The sequence below is a fragment of the Cydia amplana genome, chromosome 26 (genome assembly GCF_948474715.1).
Source record: "Cydia amplana chromosome 26, ilCydAmpl1.1, whole genome shotgun sequence".
Taxonomy (NCBI): Eukaryota; Metazoa; Arthropoda; class Insecta; order Lepidoptera; family Tortricidae; genus Cydia; species Cydia amplana.
The window spans coordinates 6722025-6749186 of NC_086094.1; the positions used below are offsets into that span (position 1 = coordinate 6722025).

The 27162-nt window shown below is 36.7% G+C and overlaps 1 protein-coding gene across 1 annotated transcript in view; it reads left to right on the plus strand.

The window, feature by feature from the left end:
* Window positions 1-7778: 7778 nt before the first annotated feature.
* Window positions 7779-27162, plus strand: part of LOC134660274 (cyclin G) — a 47942-nt gene continuing 28558 nt past the window's right edge. The window contains exon 1 of the mRNA XM_063516018.1: window positions 7779-7914. The gene's annotated coding sequence lies outside the window, so the exon portion shown is untranslated. The remainder of the gene's footprint in view (window positions 7915-27162) is intronic.

Genomic DNA, 27162 nt, shown 5'->3' on the forward strand with positions numbered 1-27162 from the left:
AGTTTTTTATTGTAATTTGAATAAACTTGTTCTCAATTATATCTAAATTGGATCGTGATTTTCGGATAAAACTATGTTAAGGTAAGTTAGTTTAGAAAAATAAGTAGTATTACAGTGTTTCTTAATATTTAATTTTAAATATATTTAGATTGTATGCCTAATTATAAAATATTTATAAAGAGTTGTTAATGTTTTCCATCTTTATATATTGGATATAAATTGATTATGATTTTACTATTAAAGGAGGATGGGCAGATTTGTATGGACACTGGCCTATGAACCAATAAGAATAAGCGACATAATACCATTGGAGAGGTTTTTTTATATACTCCATTTTTAGGGTTCCGTACCCAAAGGGTAAAAACGGGACCCTATTACTAAGACTCCGCTGTCCGTCCGTCCGTCTGTCACCAGGCTGTATCTCACGAACCGTGATAGCTAGACAGTTGAAATTTTCACAGATGATGTATTTCTGTTGCCGCTATAACAACAAATACTAAAAACAGAATAAAATAAAGATTTAAGTGGGGCTCCCATACAACAAACGTGATTTTTGACCGAAGTTAAGCAACGTCGGGCGGGGTCAGTAGTGTCAGTACTTGGATGGGTGACCGTTTTTTTGCTTGTTTTGCTCTATTTTTTGTTGATGGTGCGGAACCCTCCGTGCGCGAGTCCGACTCGCACTTGGCCGGTTTTTTTTTGTATGACGAGACTTCTCAAATCTCTGATAAAAAAAAATTATGACACAAAAAGCATAAGAAAACGAATAAAAAACTAAAATATCGTGACACCAAATCATCCACAATAACAAAACCTTAATGATTGCGACACAGGAACTTAGTATAAAAAAAACTATTGCAGTCACGTTTAAACTCACACTACTTTTTGTGGTGATAACTTTTTTCACACAAAGATTTGGGACTATCTGCCATAGTAAAAGTATTAAAACTTAGAATAAGCTATCCAGTGACATATTGCTTGTCCTTATTGGTCATTAGACCAATTTGCCCACCCTCCTTTAAATTCTGTTCTGACCCTTTTATGTAGAATATTAAGTTCCAAGCTTATGTTTTTTCATATACATACATACATAATATTAACTGTTGGTGATAACTTTAGAAAGTGCCTTTTTATTCAAGATAATGTTGACATATTGTGCTAGTGTTATTGTTAGGCATCAAATTCAGTTAAGTTTATTAAAATACTACACTACCTAGGGGCTGTTCATAAATTACGTCATCTATTTTTGACCCCAGGCCCCACCCTAAAATCATCCAATAATCATGCTTCGAATGACCATGGGATGATTTGTCATAAGTCATAGCATATAATGTTTTAAATGATATATCGTATGCCACATATTTGTATGATATCACGGCGGTACGGCCGGTACGGTAGAAAATAGTAAAGAAAGTATAGAATAAAACTTTTTCACACATAAGATTTTGTTAATTCTCTACTCCCCATAGTCCCACGATACTAGTTAGAGCACAGACTTGTAATTCTCGCGCTCGCGCTTGAGTTAGAGCGACTGAAATTAGGTGTTTGACAGACTATATTTTTTTTAATTAAAATTTTATATTTTTAAACCATTAATTTTGGATATTTTTTTTTGGTTGTTATTTTGAATGGTATAGCCTGTCAAACGACTTTGTCAGTAGATAAATTCAAATGTTCTATGGGACACACAGACTTGTCATTTTCGCGCTCGCGCTTGACAGACAGCTGAAGTGTGCGAAAGGGAAGCCATCACGTATATGAACATCCCATGAGTGCGAAAGAGTCAGACTACCAATGAGAAAACGTGACCACTTTTGAGTTTGATGACGGCCGCAGACGTCCGGAATTCGGAAGAAAACTATTTGATAAAGTAATACAATGAAGATACTACCATCTATGTGTCTTGTAGTGTACCGGATTTCAGTGTCACGGGGCCAAATAAACCTAGCAAATACTCATTTCAAAGGAATAATGATATTCCGAGCGAAATTTTCTTAACGATATTTTGTCAAATTAACAGCATAAAAAGTGTAAGAAGCCGGTTTATACAGTTGATTATAAGTTTTTCTTCCTTTGTGTGCTAATATTTTATCATATTACTCAATAATTTAAAATATTTTGTGTAAAAACAAACTGTTACTTTACGCTAGGGCTTGACAAAATGTTCAGATGACAGTATCGATAACTTGTCGGTATATTAATAGCTATATATGTAATCATTTCTTCACAAGACATAATTAAGATATTAACCTTTATAACCTACTTCAAATAATAACGATTATTATAAGTACCATTTTGAAGGTGCAGATGTTTAGCAGTAAATTTAAACTTCACCTTCCAACACAGTAAGAGTTAGACTAAGATAAGGCTGTAACGATTTTGATAGCACACGCAGTCCAGGTGTTATTTTATACATCATAATGTCGTAGAATTTTAACGTTTAAAATAACACATTTGAAAAAGTAGTCGATAAAGCAATCAAACACCGACAGATTAGTAATATGTTGTAACATGACATCACTATTTTTGATCTCACATCTAGACAATTTACGCTTACACTTGCATTTCATTTTTGGTCGCACTTTTGAAGATTGACAGACGAGAGTGTAAGCGGTGGGCTCGCGGCTCGTCTCGTGGCTCGCAAGCTCGTCGAGCTAATATAATTTAAACACTAACGGCACGGCATAAGGTTTATAACCGAATGACAAGCCGAACGCGAGTGTAAACGGTGGACTCGCTTCTCGTGGCGCGGCTCGCGGCTCGTCTCGTGGCTCGCGCGAGAGTTTAAACCGGGGGTAATTCTATGATGGGACATATAGCTGGTCAACCAAATCTTGCCAGTAAAAAAAGGCGCGAAATTCAAATTTTCTATGGGACGATATCCCTTCGCAGCCATTGATATAGTATAAAGAACTGGATACCCAATCAGCCGCCAAAAATGGCCCCACAAAAGTGATGTCAAAACAGATCATGCATTACTTTTTCGTTTAGTCTTGTTTGAAACGCTCAAATGTGAAGTTGTCAACAATTACGAAATGTGCCGTTAAAATATGTAAAAATAACAATGATAAAACAAGGAAAAAGGATGGAATGTATTTCTTTCGGTTAGTTCTTTGGATAGCATTACATAATTTATGTAATCTGGTGGTAATTTTATGGTTTTGAATAAATTAATTTGTTAGTACCAAAGAAGGGATGTTAAGGAACAAAAATCTAATGAGTCGATGTGAGGTCAATATTTTTTTATATTTTTATATGGAATTCATAAGAAATAATATTATGTTTAAATTCAAGATTTCCAAGAAAACCTATGCGACGTGCAAAGTGGACTGCTATTTAATTATAGCAAGAGATAGGGGTGATGCAGTTTTAAACCAGGCAAAACGGCACTTGTGTGTTCGGGCCATTTCCCTGTTTCCGACATATACACCACCAATAAGGGCTTATATCGACTAACTGTAAATGCTAAACCTGTCGGAACACAGTGACACAGGATTTTTTTATAAAGTATAGGTAGACTTTATAAAAAAAATCCAATCAGTATCTAAATGTCCCCGTACACCCGCGCTATGAGTAAATGTAGATCTTAGATACACAGTTATTTAATAAGTAGAATTTATTTCAAGGAAATTAGTATTTAAAGACGTATACTTACGAATTAAAAATTTAATTTGTTTGAATTTGAACCACGAATTAATTTTATTTGAGCTCCCGATTAAATTAAATTTGTTTTATTTATTACTTCTATTGGTTTTCCTGTACAGTAATACATATTAAAGTGTACCAAAGTGACTCCATTCGTTCATTATTCTCGTTTGACGTTGTTTGACGTAAATACGTTACGTTTAGTGCCATCGGACTAAATTTTTTAACAGTGTTGGTACTTATGTTTGCAAATTTGACACTTAATGCTTACGACATTAAGCTCTTTTCTGTACGAAACATTTATCTTGACTCAAAATTTACGTAAGCGTTTTTATCATCAATGCAAATGGTGCGAAACGTCATTGGGATCCACATTTCTTGACGTTTTTGTTCTGCTTTGTGTGTCTATTTCTTTTATATTAAGTCAGTGTTCGCAGCCTACATTTTTCAAATTTGCCGCCTTTTTTTACTGTCAAGATCTGGTTGACCAAGTATAATAACCCTACGCGCCTACATTTTTAAAATTTGGCGCTTTTTTTCTACTGACGGAAATGAAAAACTTTAGTATCTAGTACATAGTGTTGCTACAAGTAAGAAGAAACCTACTATTCAAATTATTTTGTAACTCAAGGAAAGGTGCCCATCTGTCCGGCTCCGATTTGATTTATTTTTATATATGTTATACGAGTAGTCTAAATTTCTAAAATAACAGACACGTATTCATTTTTACATGTCCAAATTGGGAGAAATTGTCCTCCTAAGTACTGAAAAGTGACCAAACGCTGTAAGTTCTGTAGAGAGTTACTTTTTGTTAAAACAAATTGCTATACTTGTTTCCTTTACTTTTCTGGTTCGAGCTCATATCTATTTGTTTTATGATATATATTGAGTATTTATTTATTTATTTAATTTAGGTTATATTTATATATGTACGCTTTATTTTTATTTATTTAAGTATTTCTATTTATGTTTATGTATATTATTTGTAACAATGTGTATTCAAAACTTGCATTTCATTAACTTTAGTGATTGTACACTATTGTTTTGCTTGTCATTCATCGTTACTTCTGTTTTGTTTTATTCGTTTCCTCAAAGGTTAACTGGAAGAGATCCCATACAGGGATAAGTTCGCCTTTGTTGTATTTAATTTACTCTGTAACTATGTTTCTCGTGTTTTTATTTATATGTGCAATAAAGTATATACATACATACATACATACTTGGTCAACCAGATCTTGACAGTAGAAAAAGGCGGCAAATATGAAAAATGTAGGCACGAAGGGATATCGTCCCATAGAAAATTTAAATTTCGCGCCTTTTTTTACTGACAAGATTTGGTTGACCACCTATAGTTAATAACTGATTTGATTATATGTTAGAGAAAATGAAAAATTAATGGACACATGTTTTGGTATTTCGGCTCAAACTCATATTTTACAAAAAAAAACACTTCAATGTTTCATCACTGGAGTAAAAGAGAAAGATCCCCGCAATTTGCGAAAAACGTTTTCGCGGTAGCCCCTCTGATAGATTTTCGTACATTGACCCACCTGTTGCTATCTCTATTGCACTCGCATAAGAATATTGCTGTCAAAGGCGCACAGTAGTGACATAGACAACCAGCACTTACTTTACTCTTTGACGTTGTCTATGTAAACAAGATGGCGCGGTTTCCTAGACGGCGTTGATTGTCAACGAGGGCAATAATCTTTAGTAAGCGGAGTCCATACGAGACAATTTTTCGCCAATCTGATGAAATTCCCCGATAAAATCAGCAGGTGCGGACACAAAAATGCCAATTTTCGAAGTTAAGCTTTGGATTCCTCCGAAAACGGTGCCGTAATATGACGGCCGTCATATAGCGGCCGCAAAAGACGGCCGTCTTTAGGGTGACGACATGTGGAAAGACTGGAAAGTACCACGGCGTCATAACACACCGTCAGCCACCAAAGTCAAAGCGGCAAATTTGAAAAATGTAGGCGCGAAGGGATAACGTCCCATAGAACATTTGAATTTCGCGCCTTTTCCTACTGACAAGATTTGCTTGATCATCTATAATTTACTTGGAGGATGAAATATCATCAGAAGAGGAAAATAATCGTAGTACGGAATCATTTATTCAAATCTCGTGTCATTTATTCAAAATGGCGTCACCGCTATCTAATAAAACGTTCACGAAACTATCGACACCGTCATGACGGCCGTCATCTTACGTTACGTTGACAATCAACGTAACGTAACGCCGTCTAGGAAACCGCGCCATCTTGTTTACATAGACAACGTTCTAGTGACGTCATTCAACGCTATATAGCGGCCGTCATATTAAGCTTTGGATTCCTCCGAAAACGGTGCCGTCATATGACGGCCGTCATATAGCGGCCGCAAAAGACGGCCGTCTTTAAGCTTTGGATTCCTCCGAAAACGGTGCCGTCATATGACGGCCGTCATATAGCGGCCGCAAAAGACGGCCGTCTTTACGGTGGCGACATGTGGAAAGTACCACGGCGTCATAACACACCGTCATCCACCAAGGTCAAAGCGGCAAATTTGAAAATGTAGGCGCGATGGGACAACGTCCCATAGAAAATTTGAATTTCGCGCCTTTTCCTACTAACAAGATTTGCTTGATCATCTATAATTTACTTGGAGGATGAAATATCATCAGAAGAGGAAAATAATCGTAGTACGGAATCATTTATTCAAATCTCGTGTCATTTATTCAAAATGGCGTCACCGCTATCTAATAAAACGTTCACGAAACTATCGACACCGTCATGACGGCCGTCATCTTACGTTACGTTGACAATCAACGTAACGTAACGCCGTCTAGGAAACCGCGCCATCTTGTTTACATAGACAACGTTCAAGTGACGTCAGTCAACGCTATATAGCGGCCGTAATATGACGGCACCGTTTTCGGAGGAATCCAAAGCTTTACGGCACCGTTTTCGGAGGAATCCAAAGATTTAGTATCTATGAAATGCACCGAATGCAAATTGGTGATTAAATTGTGTATGTGTGGACGCTAGATGAGGTTGGCGCCAATTATTTTCCTGACCAAATCGGTCGATTTGCCCAGCTCGTCTGGATACGGCTATATGTCTGTCTGGCTATTCTCCTCTACAAATCACATTCGATTGTATTATGGATTGTATGTCAATTCAAATTTTGTAAAACTATAAAAATGGAAAACAAAATCTTAGATACTCAGACCTATAGCTGGTCAAGCAAATCTTGTCAGTAAAAAAAGGCGCGAAATTCAAATTTTTTATGGGACGATATCCTTTTGCGCCTACATTTTTCAAATTTGCCGCCTTTTTCTACTAACAATATCTGCTTGACCAGCTATAAGCTCATTGTAAGTTCATGGTTGCAATAAAGAATTATGATTACATACATACAAACCCGACATACAAATTTCAATACGACAAACAAACAAATTAGAAACACCACTAGTAGTTTTAGTAGCTTTTTTGAACGGAGTATGGCAACACCGCGTCTTTGTTTGTTTACTCCTACCCAAACGAAAACAAGCTCGTTCGATTTCAGTTATTTTTACACTTTCTAGCGATAACTATCAACTATCATATAAAATAAAAGTAGTTATTTTTTGACATCATTTTGTACGTTTGTAGTTTTAAACTAGTAAACTTGAGTTATTAACTAATAGTGATTTTAAACATAAAAGTCAGATTTTCTTTGTTCAAATAAATTCAAAGTGATTCAAGCTGAGCGACGTTGCCGTTCCGCCATACTAGTTTTGGGACAACGAAAAGTAATACTTGCGTTGATATTTTGATGTTTTTTCTTGTTGGAAAGATACTTTAACATTATTATTGTGGAATTAACAATAAGTTATGATCAAGTGTCTTGAAATGTTTAAATCTGAACGTTCTCAAATTTCTGATGCAATAACCATTTGGCAACAGCGCACGGAATCGGATTGATACCAGCCATCTAGATGTATTAGCAAAACTCACGAAATTGTCACTTATCCACATAAATCTTCAGTTCATGAGGTGAGTTCATAATTTTAAGCCTATTTTAAACATATTTATTAATTATAATTTACTATATTTTAATTAAAAGTATGTGAAATGACGATTTTTGTATTTCCCGCCGAGTGACGTAATTTGGCTACCATCCTCCATCTTTTTGGACGGCCAGTCATCTGTCAAGCGTTCAGTCTTATTCATCCGAGGTGGAAACAGAAAAATTATCCGCTCATAGGGTGTTTTAAACGCGAAAAATTATCACGGAGGCATCCGGGTAAGTCCTAAATTGTCATTTCTCATAATTATTTCCATCATTTTCATTGTGATTAGTTTGAAAATTGTCTTTGTTCGGAACCTAACCTAAATACAACCGTACACTACAACCGTAAGGACTCGTTTTTTGGGTCAACCAGTGTCGTCTTCGTCAGTTATTCAGTGTTTACTTGGATAAATTTGCATAATCGTCACTCGGAGCCCCTTTTACGTAGGTGAAATCTGTTTGACTTCAACAGCGCCTGCGACGTAGGTACCTAGTAGGTAGAAAGTCGCGCCTAGTAACAAGTTGTTCACATTTCTGATGATTTCGAGAATTTTCTTTGAGGCTGTATTAATAGATATGAATTTTCTTATAAAAAAAACGTAGGTATATTTTGAACAAATTTCTAAAAATATCTAGTTTTTTAAAGAACTTGTTCAAACTTGTCTGAGATATTTGCTCAATGTTTTATCATCCTTGGGTACCTATTAGTCATAGGTGTAATATAACTGAAGATGTTTTATTTTTCAACAAATTAAACATAAATATTTAACATTTTCACTTTCAATAATTACATATTTTGGTATAATGGGGCGGCTACATTTCTAATAACTGGCACTTGCAATTGCGAATATTCAGCTTAACATAGAAACAATACTGACCATACGGTTGGTGGCCACTTGTAACTAAAAATAAAAAGAAACAAAGTATGATTTAATGGAAACACTCCATTTTTTTGAAACCATACTGTATTCTCTTGAGTTTGGCTGGGCCTGGGAGTTGTATTTTATGATTCCGTTCCCAGGCCGTACAACCCGATAGTCAGGATTGTGGTACTACAGCTTTATATGACATTTTTGTGGCCTGGCGCCATTGAGGTATATACAAGAGACAACATCTCGAACAAAATGTTTCCGCACCTCAGAGAAGCGCATGCACTTCTTTGCTTTTAGTACGTCACCAACCACTGACGAGATGCCACACATGTACAAAAAATTAAAAAAAAAATTAAAAATTAAAAAATGCCTTTGTGCGTGTTAAAAAGTTGCAACAATAGCACAAGAAAATATAATAAAAGGGATGGAATAACATTTCACCGGTAAGCAATGGAATAACTGTTGATTTACTATTATTTAGTTTTCAAAGTAAATGTTTGGTCGTAGAAAAAGTATTGTATGCAACATTGTTTAACGGAGTCTAAAAATACTCGTGGCATCCTTATTAACAATTTTCGGCTTTGCATGCATGCATGCACTTATCTGAGGTGCGGAAAAATTTTGTTCGAGATGTCGTCTCTTGTATATACCTCAATGCCTGGCGCAGATGTTTTGTTTAGCTGGGTGGCAATGAATGTCATAGACATAGCGTAAGTCTTGTGAAGCCGCACATGCGCACCGTGATTTAATTCATTTTACATGACTTGAAGCTACAGTTTATTTTAATACTTAATTCTATTTATAAATTTAACTGCCTATTGCTACATCATATAAAGTGCCCCACCATGTCTGTCTGTCTGTATGTTTGCAATAAACTCAAAAACTACTGAATGGATTTTTATATGGTTTTCAACTATCAATAGAGCGTTGAGAAACGTTTTGGTGAATAAAAAGTAATTTGTTAAGGTTGTGTGTAACCTGTGTGCTAATTTTTTGCCATGATAGGCCGCTAGGCACTTATACTTGGTCAAACCAATTTGTCAGTCAATAAGAACAAAAAAAACTATACTCATCCTTTTCTTTTGGGTACTAGTACTAGTGTTAGACAAAGATAGTATGATTCTCTCTGTCTATGTTTGAAATGAGACAGTCCTTTGACAAACTATAATTTATTAATGAGCATGATGCCCAGTGTACAAAGTTCAACATTTTGTTATCTCCAACTATAACTTAAGTCGTTAACATGTGTAAATATAGGTCAGCTTTAACAAACTTGGCATGGACATAGAGCTATAGTTCATTTTTTTGCATTAGAAAGAACTTGCAAGAAGGTAAGCGATCTTGACGTCTTTTAATTGAAAAACGCTTTTTTAAATTCAAAAACTATTACTTATGAAACCAGAAGAATATAAATGATCGTATTAGATTCATAATTGTACATATTTTGTTTTAAAATGTGTTTTTCAATTAAAAGACACATCAAGATTGTTTACCTTATTTCTAATGCTAAAAAAAACGAACTATAGTAGAAGCTTTGTATTATAAAATTTGTCAGTCAAGTGTAAAAATATGGGTGCACTCATCATACTCAAAAATGTGTCCCATATCTCTTATCTCAGCAAATTAAGAATTATGGGACATATTTTTGAGTTAGTTGTATGCACACATATTTTTGCACTTTACTGTGCGTTTATTACCCATATTTTTGCAACTTAAGTGTAGTTGTGCGTGAAACTTGTACTTACTATAGTAGTTCTCGTCGGGGTAGATATCATTAAATAGAATACATCTTAGCCATTGGCACAGGGCGGACACGCCATACATCAGAAATTATTTGCGTTTATATGTGTGCGCGGCACGTCTGTACACGCGTCATTGTGTATGTGTGCGTAAGTCGCTCTACTGAGAGCATGCCAGAAGTCCGTCAGATTTATGTCGCGGCGAGGTAATGCGAGTCGGGGCGGGGCGGTGCGTGGCCGTTCTGTATGATAATACTATTACTTATTCTCATTTAATATGGCTAATGGAATCAATAAATTAAAAATGTAAATTGGCTATTTGAGCATAAAAGGGCTTTTTAATGAACAACCTTCAATAATCCGACTATAATGCTGATAAGCATTTGGGACGGTGATAACACCGCTCAGAACCAAAAGGCAGTGACTGTGTATGATAACCGTTTGTTTAAAACATTTTATGACCGAAAGTGAGGCAAATGTTTTGTAAACTACTTTATCTGACCCCGTTTTGTGTAGGGACACTTGGTTAAAATAGCCAAATATATTGGAAATAGCTATAGGTATTTATTTAGTCAAAGCAAACCTTTGTAAACTTTCTCGTTTGTAGTTTGTCTTACAACAAACTATGGTATTAACACGAAACACTCCTTTTATACCGCACTAGCTGTTGCCCGCGACTTCGTACCCGTGGATTAGTATATTTTCCCCATACAAACTTTGGACCCCCATTTTACTCCTTTAGGGGATGAATTTTGAAAAATCCTTACTTAGTGGGCCCCTAGACCTTATAAGGAACCTACTTGCCAAATTTGGACTTTCTAGTCCCAGCGGTTTGGGCTGTGCGTTGATTTAAGTCAGTCAGTCAGGTCTTTCACGTTTATCAAATCAAATCAAATCAAATATCATTTAATATCAGGCAACTAAGGCCCATAGATACATACCTTACAAACTAACATACATACAATAATAAAAATCTAGATATATATATAGATTATCTAGGGTAGGAACTAGAACCTAATCGCTATTTACACCCCGCTAACATAACCTGGGGCCTTACCATGAAACCATAATGTCTTATTGCGATTCTGTTTAGGACCTAAACTGAATCGCTAAAGGAGGGAGCTACATAAGTCTTATAACTCCGTCCCTTAGCAAATCAGTTTAGGTCCTAAACAGAATCGCAGTAAGACATCATGGTAAGGCCCCTGTAAGCCTTCTGAAAACAGCATTGTATGCATGGGCGTAGGCAGGTACAGGCAGGGGGGGCAGCTGCCCCACCCTGGAGCTCAAATTTTATGCATGCCCCTCTGTGGCCTCTGCTCTCCCCCCCCCCCCCCCAGGCCTATCAACTCGCCACCCCCTAGTTCACTGGCTGGCTACGCCCTTGATTGTATGTGTAAAACGACGCGGTCCCATCCGAAAACTCGACACAATGCGTGTTTACACAGGTGGCCGGTGGACTTATTACGCAGTTACGCTACTTTCAGCTTAGTTTGCCGTGAGCTAACACACGCAGTTTTCCGTATTCGGAAATAAGTTCAGCGCATTGACATAGATATCTAGGGACTGGCTTTACGGGCAATAATAATGAGGCATGACAGGGGCCAGTACAGCGCTGTGAAATCGCTACAACGCGATTGGTTGATGAGTTCGCATCACGCGCGCGATTGGTTGACGAGTTCGCATTACGCGCGCTATTTGTCGCAACTAGTTGCGTTAGACTGCACGATTGGCTGGAATTCGTGAGTGACACCGCTGAACTAGTACCATTTTTAGTGCCCCATTAGCCCGTCCTTATATAGATATTATACGTCAATGGTTCAGCGTAGGTATAGTCGGTATTTCAGGGGCTACTTTCCGGTTTTTATATCGCTGTCTTGTCAATTTTCATGTTCTTTCAGAATGTCGATTTAAAATGAGACCGTAACTAATCTAAAAATTTCCTAAAATGCATAACTTAGATAAATATAGTTGGTCAAACTAATTTGTCAGTAAATAAGAACAAAACAATCTATACTCATCCTTTTATTTTGGGTGCTAGTACTAGTGTGACACAAAGATAGTACATATGATTCTCTCTATCTATGTTTGAAATGAGACAGTCCTTTGACAAACTACATATAAATGCATGACGCATAGAGCTTACATTGTGATGTCTATTGCCATAGCAACTGCATTTTGTACATAAGTAGTGAGCAACCGGCCTTACACAGAGGTTAGGGATACACCAAGGTCAACACCCTTCGACCGTGCACACAGCTGTTGCATGCACCACAATGAAATCTGCACCTTAACGCGTAAAAAATAAAGCATTACTTCTCTTACTGCAACATTGCTTTACGATTGCAAACCTTACCTACAATAGAATAAGGCTGTTTTAGTTCCCCCTTTAAAAACTGAAACGAATCGGCGCGAAACAAATGAAAAGAAGACTTATTTACGCGAGTTAAAGTTCATTTTAGATTGATTTCTAAATGTATTTAATAATCAGCGTTAGTGTGCGTCAGCAGCAATTAAATTATACAGACTGGGATTTATAAAAGACCTGTAATGATGTGTCTCTTTCTAGCTAAGGTGGTTAGAAACAGCCAAACAGATATTACAGGTTGACAATTAACGCGAAAACTGTCAGTCTCGAAACAAGTTGCGTTTCTCATCATTGTTGAGTCACATTAGGTCATAAAGGGGGTGCATAGCCTTGAATGATTCCATTTTGAGGGCATAGGGCAGGGGTCGGCAAAGAGCAGAACGTCTACCACGAAAATCGAAATTTAATTATCTGCCCCTCTATCGCCCTTGTACAGTGTGGAATGATAAGTCGGGCCCTGGAGGGAAACTACCTTAAATCCTTAAGCTGGCTCATTTTACTTAAAGGAGACATTCCTTTATTTTTAAAAAGAAACAAAACTGCATTCAAAGATTTTTTAAAACTCGCTTGCCTCGCCCGGGACTCGAACAGACTAAAAATTCCAAAAAATAAAAACTGGCAATTTTATTCTACTAGTCGATACAGTTAATGTTAATGATAACATTTCTCCAAGAAACATTAGGTCTTAAACTCGTCTGTCGTACAAAATATCCATAAAATCTAATATTTATTACTCAAGATTTTTTTAGACAAGCCAAATTGAAGAAAAAAGAAAAATACTTTGAATGCAGTTTTGTTTCTTTTTAAAAATAAAGGAATGTCTCCATTAAGTAAAATGAGCCAGCTTAAGGATTTAAGGTAGTTTCCCTCCAGGGCCCGACTTATCTTTCCACACTGTATATTCGAGCGATAAAGAGTAAGCACTAAGCAAATAAATACATTTCGATTTTAGTTCTTTGCGTTAGGATCTCAGCTCTTTGGACGTACTATGGCTCTTTCAGGGTCCCAAAAGAATGGCAATGGCGTTACAAAAATGACAAAACATGCGACTTGACAGTCTATTGCCTTATCTCTGACTGTAGTTCTCACGACCATTGTCTAGTCTAGAAATCTGTATGTACGTGTGAATAGGCAGTTAATTTTATCAGACGGTGTATGTTTCGCGAACTCATTGTTTTTTGCTTGTTCTTCGCGTTCGCTGTTTAATGATGTCATAAATGGTTTAGAGCAGCGGTCGGCAACCTGCGGCCCGTGAACCTGTCACTTGCGGCCCGCGAGCCTCCCTGGCTATTTTGTATGTAATATTGACCAACGACAATGTCTGATAAAGTCATAAATATTAACAAAGTATTTAATATTCGCGGTTCTTTCGATTTTTGACAAAGTTGAGCTCGGCGCTCGAGGTCACAAACTTGGATTATTCATTGGGCCAACATCATAAACAAGTCTGCAAAAAATCAGAACTACCGGATTTGACGCAAAAGAGCCAGGTTACAACATTCGACAAAGTTACTGGATTATAATATGTGCACCCATATTTTTACACTTGACTGTCCCATAAATTTGTGGAATTTTAAACTAATTTGTGAAGTTTGCGTGAGTAAAATTGCATTTTGCAGCCTCAAACCCGTTTGCAGGCATCGGTTTTCGAAGCCTTTCCATTGCGCATCTGCTTTCCTGCAGACTGGCTTGACCACTTCCGGCCTACTTATGAATCACTTTAAGGTCCGCCCAGAGGGCCTACCGCGGAACACGAAAATCGATAATTTCTTTATCTCGTGCGAACGATAGGGAGGTAAATAACGAAATTTCGATTTTCGTGTTTTCCGGTAGGCCCTCGGAGGCCTAGAGCAGTGGTTCCTAACCTAATTACCCCCGTGGGGGTAAAACTGGTATTTTATGGTGGTAATAAGCTAACCTAATATAACAATACAACAAACGTACACGTTTTATTTTTTTATTACCATTGGGAGGAGGGGTAAAATCAGGTTCCCTAGTTAGTCATAGGGGTGACCGGACTGAAAAGGTTAGGAACCACTGGCCTAGAGCGACGTAGCTCTCTAACTGATGAACCAATTTAAGTGCGTTTTTATCGAGTCTTGATTCGGGTCTTGGCTTTTTGATGGAAATGTTTCGAAAGTTTTAATAAAAATAAAAATAATACACAATACATGTATGCAATATGACGTCCTATTAGTCCTAGACTCAAAAACGAGCTAAAGTTAAAAGTTATTAAAACTTATAAACATCAATATCTACCTACAGCCATGGACCTATAATATTACGGACGGACTGTCACCTAAGCCAAACTGTGACACTGCAATGGCGGACGGTTTGAATCTGTGCGTGTAGATGAGTGTTACCATGTAACACAAATTCTCCCCTAATGGTGAAACAATTACTTTTAATATCGTCCTTGTTTTCAAATAAAAAATTAGGATAGTTTTACGTTAGACAATAATTTTTTATTACACCTTTTGGTGTGTACGTATCTGATTTTATAGGTCTTGAAAATGCGCAATATTGCACAATTACTTTGTGCAAACATTATTTTCAATACCTAATGATATTTAGCATCGTAATGAAATCAGTTCGTCATGTTTTTTTTAATTTATACATTTAATTTGAAACATATCTGGTTTTCAACAAAAAAATTATAATACATAACAAACAAACGTTAAGTATCGCTCCTTAGTATCGGGAAATTACCATACCGACCTAGTTTGAAATGCACAATCAATAATTTAACCATTTACCTAAATGATCTCTTAATACATAATGATTTAATAAGAAGGGTATCAATTACCCTACTTTCGGGAAATTACCCTATTCATGTTACTGGTCACACTCCTGCTTTGCAGTTTGGTAATTTATAAACAACAAATTATCGTGATTTTACGTACTAATTGATAAACTTAAGTATGAAAAGTTATTCCTTGACTTTTTTTCTTTCGATCGGTACAATTCTAGCAGGATTTAACTACGCATGACGGCATATTTTATATTTTTCTTCGACATGTTTACTTCAATGACGTTTCGACTCGTCTGACGGCAGACTGGTGGATGTGGGCTGTCAATGTGTGTGTGTGTCACGCGTAAATACTATGAAACTGGTGGATGTTGGAATCACAGTTGTGTTGTAAGCGAAACTTTGTCCGTAATATTCTAGGTCCATGCCTACAGTACCATCTGCGTACATACTACGTCACATGCCCGAGAATAATACGCAAAATAACCGCGCCTACAACGTTGTAAACAAGTTCATATTACAAGTTCGGTTTTCATTTCATTAGTGCCCAAAATCCCTACTCTGTCTCTTACCTGTTCACGCTTAACCTTTTGAACGCCACAGACGGCAATTGACGTCAACGCAAAATCGTGACAACGACGCCAAAGACGGCATTTGCCGTCGATCGTTTTTTGATGAAAATCTACTGAAAAACACCCCACTTTTAGGTTGGCATTGTTTATTCACAAAACTAAATTTTACCCCCATGGCGTCAGTGGCACGGCAAATGGATGCGCCGTTTGGCGTTCAAAAGGTTAACCGCTGAACCGAGTTCGATGATATTTGGTATGGAGATAGTTTGAGTCCCGGGGAAGGACATAGGGTAGAATTTCACGCAAACGACGTCGCAGGCAGAAACTAGTAGCTAAAATAAAATAGAACATTAGTTTTATAAGTTCAATTGAAAGCCAACGTTATACGCAAGTACTAATCATTGAATTAATATCCTAAACCTATCGGGCGGCGCGGCGGGCCTCAACACGTTTCCTTATACTTTTTGCGCGCAAAAACATTCAAGGTGAAAGATAACATACAAAAACAAGTCTACTTTATATTTCAATATCGCAACATAATCTAGCTCGCGTTCAAAATATTTTCTTTTAGTTAAGGTGATATTTTATTATATCATATCTTATGATAGTATAATATGCGACGTTTTACGGCTAAACGTACCTTATGGCGGTCGGCGCTTACGCTATTATTGAACACGCCCCAATACAGTGCGGTACTACGCGACGTATGTGACGATCGCCATAAGGTACCTTTATCCGTGGAACGTCACAATTATATACGTAAATGTATATACTTGTATAGTATAGAGAGATGAGATACGTATCATCACGCTAGCTATGCGTGCTGGATTTTCGTGCGTAAACACGTGTTCCATCCACACAGTTTACTGAATATGAACTTTATTGCATATATATAAGATCTAACAAAGGAAAAAAGTGTTGCTGCTAATACTATTGTAACACAGTTACTATATAGCCGTAGTAAAAAAAGTGTGCCCCAGGGCCCCCAGGGATTTAACTTTTTTAGGTCCGGAACATTTCCTCATGGGGGCTTTCCACAAAAAAGTCCTAATTTGTCGGGGACGCGTGACGCGTATAGCAGCTAGCAGCTACCTTAATACATTCAGTGCCGAAAACCCGACTATCGGGTATTTTTGATTTCGTTCCCAGGCCGGACGACCCGATAGTCGGGAGCTTTATATGACGAAATTGTTGTGGCCTGGCGCGGATGTCTTGTTTGGCTGGGTGGCAATAAATGTGTTAATAACCTGTAGAAATCTGAATTATATACCGTTGAGTTTAAAGCTACGTTATCAAACGATATCATGCCATATATCGCCGTCTTAGCTTTATCAGAACTATCAGAAGTGTTTAAAAAATAGCGTCACGTACCCTATACTTCTCTGTAATGCCACTCATGAGAATACTGAAATATAGGGGATCTTATTTTAAATTTTAAGTTTACGTATTAACTATATTTGCGCTGTAAAGAGGCTACGATGTCAAGGATACGTGGTTTGACAAACAGAATGTATAAACGTAGAAAGTAAGTACCTGCATAGTCTACATACATAGTTCTTTCTCTACATCTAAAACGTAATTTGTTTATCAGTCATTCGTTCTACACGATAAATTCTCGAAAATTTCCTGAAAATATCAGCTGTAATCAATACGGTTACGTAATGAATGAATGACCGTTGAGTGAATATTCACAATCTTATCAATATCAGTTCCGTCTGTCACATAAATAATTGTCAAATAGGTACAACGCTTCATCAGTGGAGTGAAAACAGAAAAATAAGGACCTTAGTAGAGCCATCTTAAAATCTGAATAGCGAAGACAGTTTTTGATGATGATGAGTATTCGTTTTGCGTCGAATCCCTAAAGTCCATCAGCTAACTCTGCCCCAACTTTGGCATTATAAACGTCATATAGAAATTTGTAGTTTATGATGACATTTCCACACCCTGTCTTTAAAATGTAATAAAAGCCAAAAATGGTCCTTCGAGCATTTAATCGTAGCCAAAAAACAATAGAGGCCCGCCTAACCTGACCCCAGTTTCGCAAGCGACCTAATTCACGGCCCCGCTGCGTCCGCGCACGTACTCACTGCAACACTCTACTATCGTTTGAACTTTATGTCGTGTACAATAAAGTTTGGATTTGTTAGTAAACAGTGGACGAGGCGGCCTGTGGAGCCTGCGCATCGCGCGGCACGTTCGCATCTGGCTGCGCGTTGCATTGATGCACGAGTCAGTATATACAGGTGATATGTTTCACTGAGAAGTGAATATGTAGGTGGTACTGTGCTGATTTACTAAAAAACAAACAGGTTTTCCAAGGAATACATCGACATATGACGCCGAAATGTATGAAACAGCTGTTTCTTTTTGTTATTATTGAAACTAAGCTTTTCTGAGCTTACGTGAAAACTAGGGCTTCCAAATACCGGACTTCTCACAATACCGGTATTAATACCGAAACTGTCTTCATCAATACCGGGATCCCGGGATCCCGGTATTGGATATGAATCGCTTAAAAAAATATAGTTTTATTGAAAAGGGGAATTAAAAAAGGCTCACCGGAATACCAGATATGTCCAAAAAGCTATTACAACAATAAACAATAAATGCCGCCATCTGCAATAATTTTATTTCACACTCCAGGTTGCCAATAATTTTATCCAATTTGTTGACTTCACCTCACCACTCTCACCAGTCACATTTTTAGTCCAACTTAACCAACCAGACAACTTTTTTCAAATTTCCGTCAAAATTGGTTTGCCATTATTACAGTTACCTTTCTCTTTCGTTTTAAAAAAATAAGAATAAGAATAAAATTATAAGAACGAATTATGTTAATGTTAATGTCACTATCATCATATTCATCACTCACATAACTTCAGGATTCATCCACCACCAACCACCGAATATTTATCTGGCAAATCTTGTTTCAATAATAAAACCTAGCTTTATTTGACGTTCATAAGCGCATTGTAATTATGCCTACTTGAATAAACTATCTTTTATCTTTATCTTATCTTAAAATGACGGCTAGAGGTCAGTTAGAGTTAGACCAAGTAAAGTCTGCAACGATTTTGATAGCATACGCAGTATGCAGTGCAAGTGTTATTTGTACGTCTAATTTCATAGAAGTTTGACGTTTTTAAATAACACTTTCACTGCGCGTGCTATCAAAATCGTTACAGACGTTTCTTGGTCTAGCTCTATGCATCTAGATGCATCTGACGTTTAGTAAGCTTTTTGATACAGCTGAATATAATCGATTTAAACGGTTTATACTGCACATTTCCCTCGTTTTTTAAAATACCGGGATCCCGGTATTGCCTTTAAAAATACCGGTATTGAAAAATGCGTTTAAAAAGACGGGATCCCGGTATTGGAAGCCCTAGTGAAAACTACTACAGAATTTTTTTTATAGATTGTAAGGTAAAGCCAAGCCATAAACGATTGATTTAACTCTCCGTTATAAAATAAACGAGATCATTGTTTAGGAACTGCCCCAGTAATAAGACATGTCACATACTTTTAAATTTATTCTCACTATAACGCTACGGCTTACGACGCTTACGTAGGCGAACAACGCGCGAACGCGGCGCGCCGCGCCGCGCCGCTTCGCGTCTAAATCGCTCACGTACGAGTAGGACACACCTATACGTATCAACGGTTTGTTTCATCCTCGCCGCGCCGCGCCGCTTTCGCGCGTTGTTCGCCTACGTAAGCCGTAGCGTTACAAGTCAGAAATACCGTTTGACCTTGTATCACTTAACACGTACTCAATAATACGATAAACGGCCATATTTCGATAAAAACAAATGAAGCTAAACGTTGTAAACACATTTGAATATCGAAAACATGTAAATTCTGACGAGTTACGCAAATAATTTGCAAGCAAACCGTCACCTGCTGGTGACGTAAGAATTAAGATATCAAAAAAAAACTACAGATATGCAAACATATCTTGTTTTCAAAACGCATCTTCAATATACACGAAAATACGTAACAGTTGGCGCAAATGTTTGAAAACTGACATGAAAATTAAACAACACCTGCATAATTTTCCAATGAAAAGTCACAAGAACACCCATTATTATTGTACTTGCGATCTTTTTAAATACGCAAGGTTTACAACAGAATAACGTAATAGTTCGTAATAGAGAGTCAAAGCCATGGACGTTTGCCCAAATTTTTGTTTTTGTATCACATCTTAAACACTCGCAAAGCTTCAACAGTATAAAATTAAATGTCTGACTGGTAGTTCAATAATTCGTAAACTTTATTGCAAAAAAATCAGGGTTCGAAAGGATAATTATCAATGATCGTGATTTTTATGCCTGATAATTATCGATTTGATAATAACCTAAAATATAAAAAAACGCCCCAATCATGCATTATTTTTTACTATCAAAGAATATCAATAGCTGGGATAATTATCCGATAATTTATCGGATAATTATCAAATACTATAATTATCTGGATACAATACAATACAATACAAATACTCTTTATTGCACACCTCATTACAGAAAACAATACAAATAATACAGGAAGAAGAGGTTAAACAACAGGCGGTCTAATTCCGAACGGTGACGGCGGATAATTTCGAACCCTGAAAAATATTAGGATCACCATCGGTTAGTGTACTACTGGTACGTATTTTAACCTCGTAAGGCCCAATGTAGGCGTACATTACAATGTACACTCCGTGTCAATCTAATAAGAACAGAATCTTTCATAATTTTGTATGGTGATTTTGGATAGCTGGTTGCAGAACTTGCGGATAAAGTGATGTATTGTGAATGTTTTCAAGGTGTAGAGGACCGAATCTAGAGTGGGTGTGAGTTTAACTGTGTTGTTTATGCCAGAAGACAGTTATTTTCAGTATTAGAAATAAAATGTGAATAAACTAGTAGATGGTAGGTGTCAAGAATTCTTTGTGAACTAATTGGCTTTGGAAATAGTAAAAAAACAGTCATAACCACACATCTACAATGTACAAGATTGCCTGTCAAATATATGTAATAAAAAGTGCGACTAAAATCGGAATGATGTCCTGTCATTGGAAGGATCAGGGTTTGAAAGGATAATTATCAATGATAATTATCTTGAAAATTATCGCGATATTTATCGTGAATTTTATGCTTGATAATTATCGATTTAATAAAGTAAAATTTAAAACCTAAAAAAAAAATGCTTTTTACTATCAAAGAATTCAAAGAAAAAAAACATAGCACCATCCATACCTGGGATAATTATCCGTTATTTATCGGATAATTATCAAAGACTATAATTATCTGGATAATTTAGAACCCTGGGAAGGATTGAATTCAGAAATAATATGCGGGCGTCCGCTCCGTGCATCGAAAGCATCGAAAGGAAAGGCGCCAGGGTCCCTAAACCTTAATTAACGATTGTATCGTAGTCACAGTTGCCCATATGAGCGTAGTTACCCCGAACCGACTAACCATACACTTAGTAAAGCAAAACGAATACGTAAACATTCAAACGTGTCCTATTTACAGAATAATTGTCTGTTGAAGTCATTACACTTGTTGACAACATTATTTAGGTTAATTGAAAACTATTAAAAGCGGTCCACTTCTGCATATATAAATATAAACTTGACACTAATCACTATGGGATTGTTGTTGTCCGTAAATAGAGTCGGACCAATATAACTCTGCATGGCATTTGTAACGACAAAACGTGGAAATGTAATTTCTATGATTATAATATGACGTTTATAATGACACTGTCACTTTCTTTTTAAATCGGTGCAAAGTATCTTAGACGGGCTCTAGTTGTCATTTTCTAAATTAGAGGAAATTAGATCTTATTACTAAAGAGCTATTAGCGAAATTGCCTTAACGAAAACAGTTTTACTAAGTGTCTAGACTAGTTCTTATATAGAGAATTAACTATTATAAATACGCGCTCCCAATAATACCAAATTTATTGATAAATACAACTAAATGCCTCCTACTGGTATGGCTGCCAGAATCCTTATCGTTTGGCAATTTGTTTAAACCTATTCTCTAACTAACACATACTTTTTATCGAGTACCGATTAAATCACAGATTACATCACACTAGACCTTGACGAGGCCCCAAGTTGAGATGAGTTCGAAAATAGCTCGTAACTGTCCGGACGCACAGACGGTAAAACGGACAGGTGTCAGTTGTCACTGCCGTGCCGGCCTTCTGCGTGTCAGTCTACAAATAACTACGCGGACAATGTGCTCAGAATTATCTGCGCAAGACTTGTTTTATTAACAACGCTTCCGTGAGACACAGACGTTTGAAAATTTTGAAATGCTAGCTTCTGTCCGCGAAATTGTCTGCTGATACTTACTCTTCAAACATTTTTCTCAAACAGCTGAGAACCACCGCAAGGAAACTCGTTTTCACGTGAAAAAAACCGCTTCGAAATCGGTGCGTCCGTTTGAGAGCTACGATGCCACAGACAGACAGACATTGGCGTCAAACGTCAGAAAACATTTTTTCCCCACCTCAAAAATTGCACAGCGCCGCTAAAGAAGTTTTCACTTCAAAAATTATGTGATTATCCGTTTAGTTATGTTAAATATCGTACTTTTTCGTAAATCAGCGTAAGATTTTTAGGAAATACGGCGATTATATTGTACAGAATAAGGAACTCTATCTATCCACCAAATGTTATAGAAATCTAACGAAAAAAAGATTAAAGTCGGCCCAATTAGTAATTAATTACAGTAGTTTCTTTATTTTTATTACAAAGTTCATAGTAGCAAAGTCCCATTATAAACCTTTGATTTAACCTATTAGGAAGCTCGCACGTTATCACCACAGGGCCAGTTATCGTTTTGAAACGAGGCTGAGCGCGTACCATTGCCCACACTGTTCTGTACATCGGTGGACCTTATGCCTCTTGTAATAAGGTCCACCTATGTACAGTTTGGAGTGTCGCTGCTTGTATGAGTGGCCTTGGAGCCAGTTTGATCCAGTATTGTACCATTTGTACCTGATTAGCATATAGCAAAGTTGTTTTTCAAACCTTTTGTCATTTTAATCACAAGGGCAATTAGAGGGCTCAAAAAGGCTGGAGTCAAACACTCTAAGTTCTTATGCCAAGTTTTTGCAAAGTTAGCGTGGTCAGAGTCTAGCTATGTAAATGATCTTGTTTAGATATTATTGAACACCTTGACAGTCTGTTATAAATTTTACATGTAACATAAAAATTATTCGTTAAATGCTACATATATGATTAAAATCAATTATAATTGATAATGAGTAAAATATGTACAGTCAGCAGCAGAAGTTGCTAAGCGGGCGAGTTGTTCAAAATTATCTTGACGCGACATTATTGTTAAGGGATTAAGAGCGTGTCAAGGTAATTGTGAACACCTCGCCCGCTTAGCAACTTCTGCGGCTGACTGTACTTTAGAAACTGTTGAGTAAACGCCAATAGTCTTACGTCGCCGTGACATCATCCTTCGGTAATGATTCAAGCGGCCGTCACTTTACCAAGCCGTTATTGCAAACGTTGCGCGTACGCAAGCGACTCGAAATTTCGATACCTGTGATAGAGATATCGCTCGAAGCAAGAGGGAGAGACACAGTGCACAACCATATTTTTTTAGAAAGAGGTAAACAGTGAACTTCTTACATGTAGCTTTATAATATAATAAAAACACCCGGCCTGACTGAAAACTGCCGGAAAAAATGCCAACGCTTACTACGGGAATATAGCGAGGTCATGACGCAATTTTCCTTTTAAATTTATATTGTAGTTAACGGTTGACTTGTAGGCGTTCAAAATCGGACCTTAACTCGACGCTATTAGGTATATAATGGCTGTAGCGTAAATACTAATTTATTACCGTTTTAAAATTTAATGTGCTCAAAAGGTCCAAAGGAAAATCCTTCTCTGTGACGTTATGGAATTCAAGTTCAAATTGCGGTAGGCTGCTATTTTATAGCAGTAAACGTAAGTTAACGTCAACGTTGGTTTATTAATAATAATAAATAATACATTTTTATTTATTAAGTTATGAAAATCTGTGTTTTAAGAAAGTGTTTTTTAAGTGCTAAATTAACAAAGATAATTACTGAATTAAGGTTAGTAAGTTAATCTAAAAATATTTTTAACCTATTGATGTCACGGTCACGTTACACATTAGTATGCAGGGGTAATAAGCTAATAGTTTTGCTGACTGTACAAGCCAACATATTTGGTAAACGTTCTTGGAGCAGGGGGGCTACCGCGAAAACCGAAATTAAGGCTCTTGGCGTTGAGTTAAAACAGTTAAAATGTGTAATAGCTAGCTACATTTGTTAAATGTTTACTTAATCTCAAAACAAACGAATTCCTACTTTGTAAATCAGTAGCAGTAGTAGCACTATTAATGCATAAAATGGCAAATAACGAAGCGTGACTGAGGTGAAACGCGTATGGATACTATCTACGCAGTTTGAGAATAATTTCACCTTTTCTCTAAGACAATACTTGATGTTATGAGGCCGGTATCGATTTTAGTCGCAAAAATGTAAAATTGATAGATTTAGTCAAAGAAATTGTACACCTTTTGTTACGTAATAGAAATAGCAAGTACTGGTATCTACTAGCACGTCTTCTTATCTTGCACTTGTACAGATCATTTTTTTGAAAACAGACTCACTAAATTAGTAATGATTTTTTTTCTGATGGACGTTTAGATAAACGCGCGCAAAGCACTGATTTAGTCGATCTTATTTGGAAATTTCGTAAAGTTTGGACTGCTAAAAATGGTAATTTTGTATTACACATATCCTCTACTCCAACTTTTATAGACTACATTTTTGCTATATGATATTGAACAAGAGTAAATGAAAGTTAGACGAAATCAATTTTCACCAGAAATTACTTCAAAACAAGTGATTTTTTTTCGTGAAAATCGACTTAATTTCAACGTAATTTTGATACTTAAACAATCTACAATATTTCCTGAAACTGTTCTTATACATCATTTTGTATAATTTACCACTATAATTTTTTGATGAATTTTTAAAAACTGCCCCTTCTCGTCATATATTGCCGATGACGCACGCTCGAGACCTCATTATTAAAAGGCAAGATGAGAAGACGTGCTAATAGAAACCAATTCTTGTTATTTAGATATTACGTAACAAAATGTTTACAATTTCAACAACGAAATCTATCAATTTAACATTTTGGCTCTAAAATCGTTAACGGAGCCTTATGTGTGGCGTGTAGGGTTGCCAGATGGTCGGGATTTGGTGGGACTCCCGATTTTTTGCATGTGTTCCCGATTCCCGACAAAGTGAAAATTGTCCAGAAAAACAGCTTCACTTTAAATAGTGAAAAAGGCGAAAAAATTGTAAAATCGGTAAAAAGTAACATAAAATACATGTGGCAAGGGCAAGCTGAGAAATAAATTAGTTACATTTTTTTATTATTGATACCTAATAAGTATAAGTATGATAAATGATAATATAGGTAGATAATGAGAAGACATTTTTTTTTTGTTTGTTCAAGATCTCAAATCATTTATACTATTTTTATATAAAAACGTCTATAGGCAGAGCAGCTGGCCTGACTTAGTGCCAATAATGTAAAATATCGTTGTTCTTGATACAATTACTTTAATTTGAATGTTTTTTTTTTAACTTAACCCGACTTAAGTCCCAAAATCCCGAAAAATTGATATGAATTCCCGATAATAGCGCGCCTTTCGATCTGGCAACCCTAGTGGCGTGGCATACACAACTCACCGTGTAGTCCGTAGGTGTAATCCCGGTGAGGGCATTTATTTGTGTGTTCATCACGAATATTTTGTTCCTGAGTTGTGGATGTTATCTATATTAAGTATGTATGTGGGTGGATCAACTATTTCTTGTTGTTATTCTGTCCGGTCAGCCAAGAGACAATAGTAGCATAGTTTGTTAGAAGACATTGTACACCACCTTCTTCTGACACGCTTGGTAAACGACCGTCAATGGAAAGCGTTTACAAGTTTCACAAAAAAAGCGTGTTTGGGGAATTTAAATGCCTAAAAATCAGTCTTTAAATATGACCCAGGGGAACGTAACCATGGCAACGAGTGACAAGAAAAAGTATCATATACATATCGATCGTCGCCTTCTAAAGTTTTGCTTAGTCTGGGACTAGGTCGATTTGTGTAAGATTGTCTTCAAAGTTCAAATACTTCTTTCTTTTGATTTAGGAATTTGAAACTAGCGGATCTCCCGTATTCGGCAGTGTTCACGAGGACAAAGTTGTCATAGGTGTAGCCTCGGTTACGCCCGTGGGGGTTATCTGTTATCTTACCATACATGGTAACGATTGCTGGTATTGGCAAAGCATTTCGTATTTTTTTTCCAATGAAATTACAAGTCAGTACAGTACGTAGGTGCATAACTATTGATTTAGGTATCTATTCTCAGTTATAGATTATCTATCTAATCTCATTTATCACGTGTGACCCGTGCCGTGTGACGCATTCCATATACACACATACATACATATTACCTATACATAGCCGTAGTCCTTACACGTGGAAGGTATTGTATATAGTAAGCGGACACCACAATAAGATAATGGTTCCAATTACGCAATCAATGGCCTTGTTACAGTATCAATAATAGAGAACTTTCTTTTTAAAAATGGTATTTCTGCAGAAATGACTGTTATTTTGATAATTCTTAAAAACATTTTCATGGGGGCACACCTAATAAGTATTTTCTCGAATAAATAACTTATTATATCGCAATATGTGGCTTTCCAGAACTAGAAGAAAAGGGTCTTACTGCTTATGCACATATATTTTTCAAACTGTTGTCACTATGCTACTTTTTAGGGTTCCGTACCCAAAGGGTAAAAACGGGACCCTATTACTAAGACTCCGCTGTCCGTCCGTCCGTCTGTCACCAGGCTGTATCTCACGAACCGTGATAGCTAGACAGTTGAAATTTTCACAGATGATGTATTTCTGTTGCCGCTATAACAACAAATACTAAAAAGCGGCCAAGTGCGAGTCGGACTCGCCCATGAAGGGTTCTGTATTTAGGGGATTTATGACGTATTAAAAAAAACTACTTACTAGATCTCGTTCAAACCAGATACCCCACACGTATACACGAGTTTCAGTTCTAAGTATGGGGAACCCCAAAAAAAATTTTTTTTATTTTATTTTATGTATGAAAA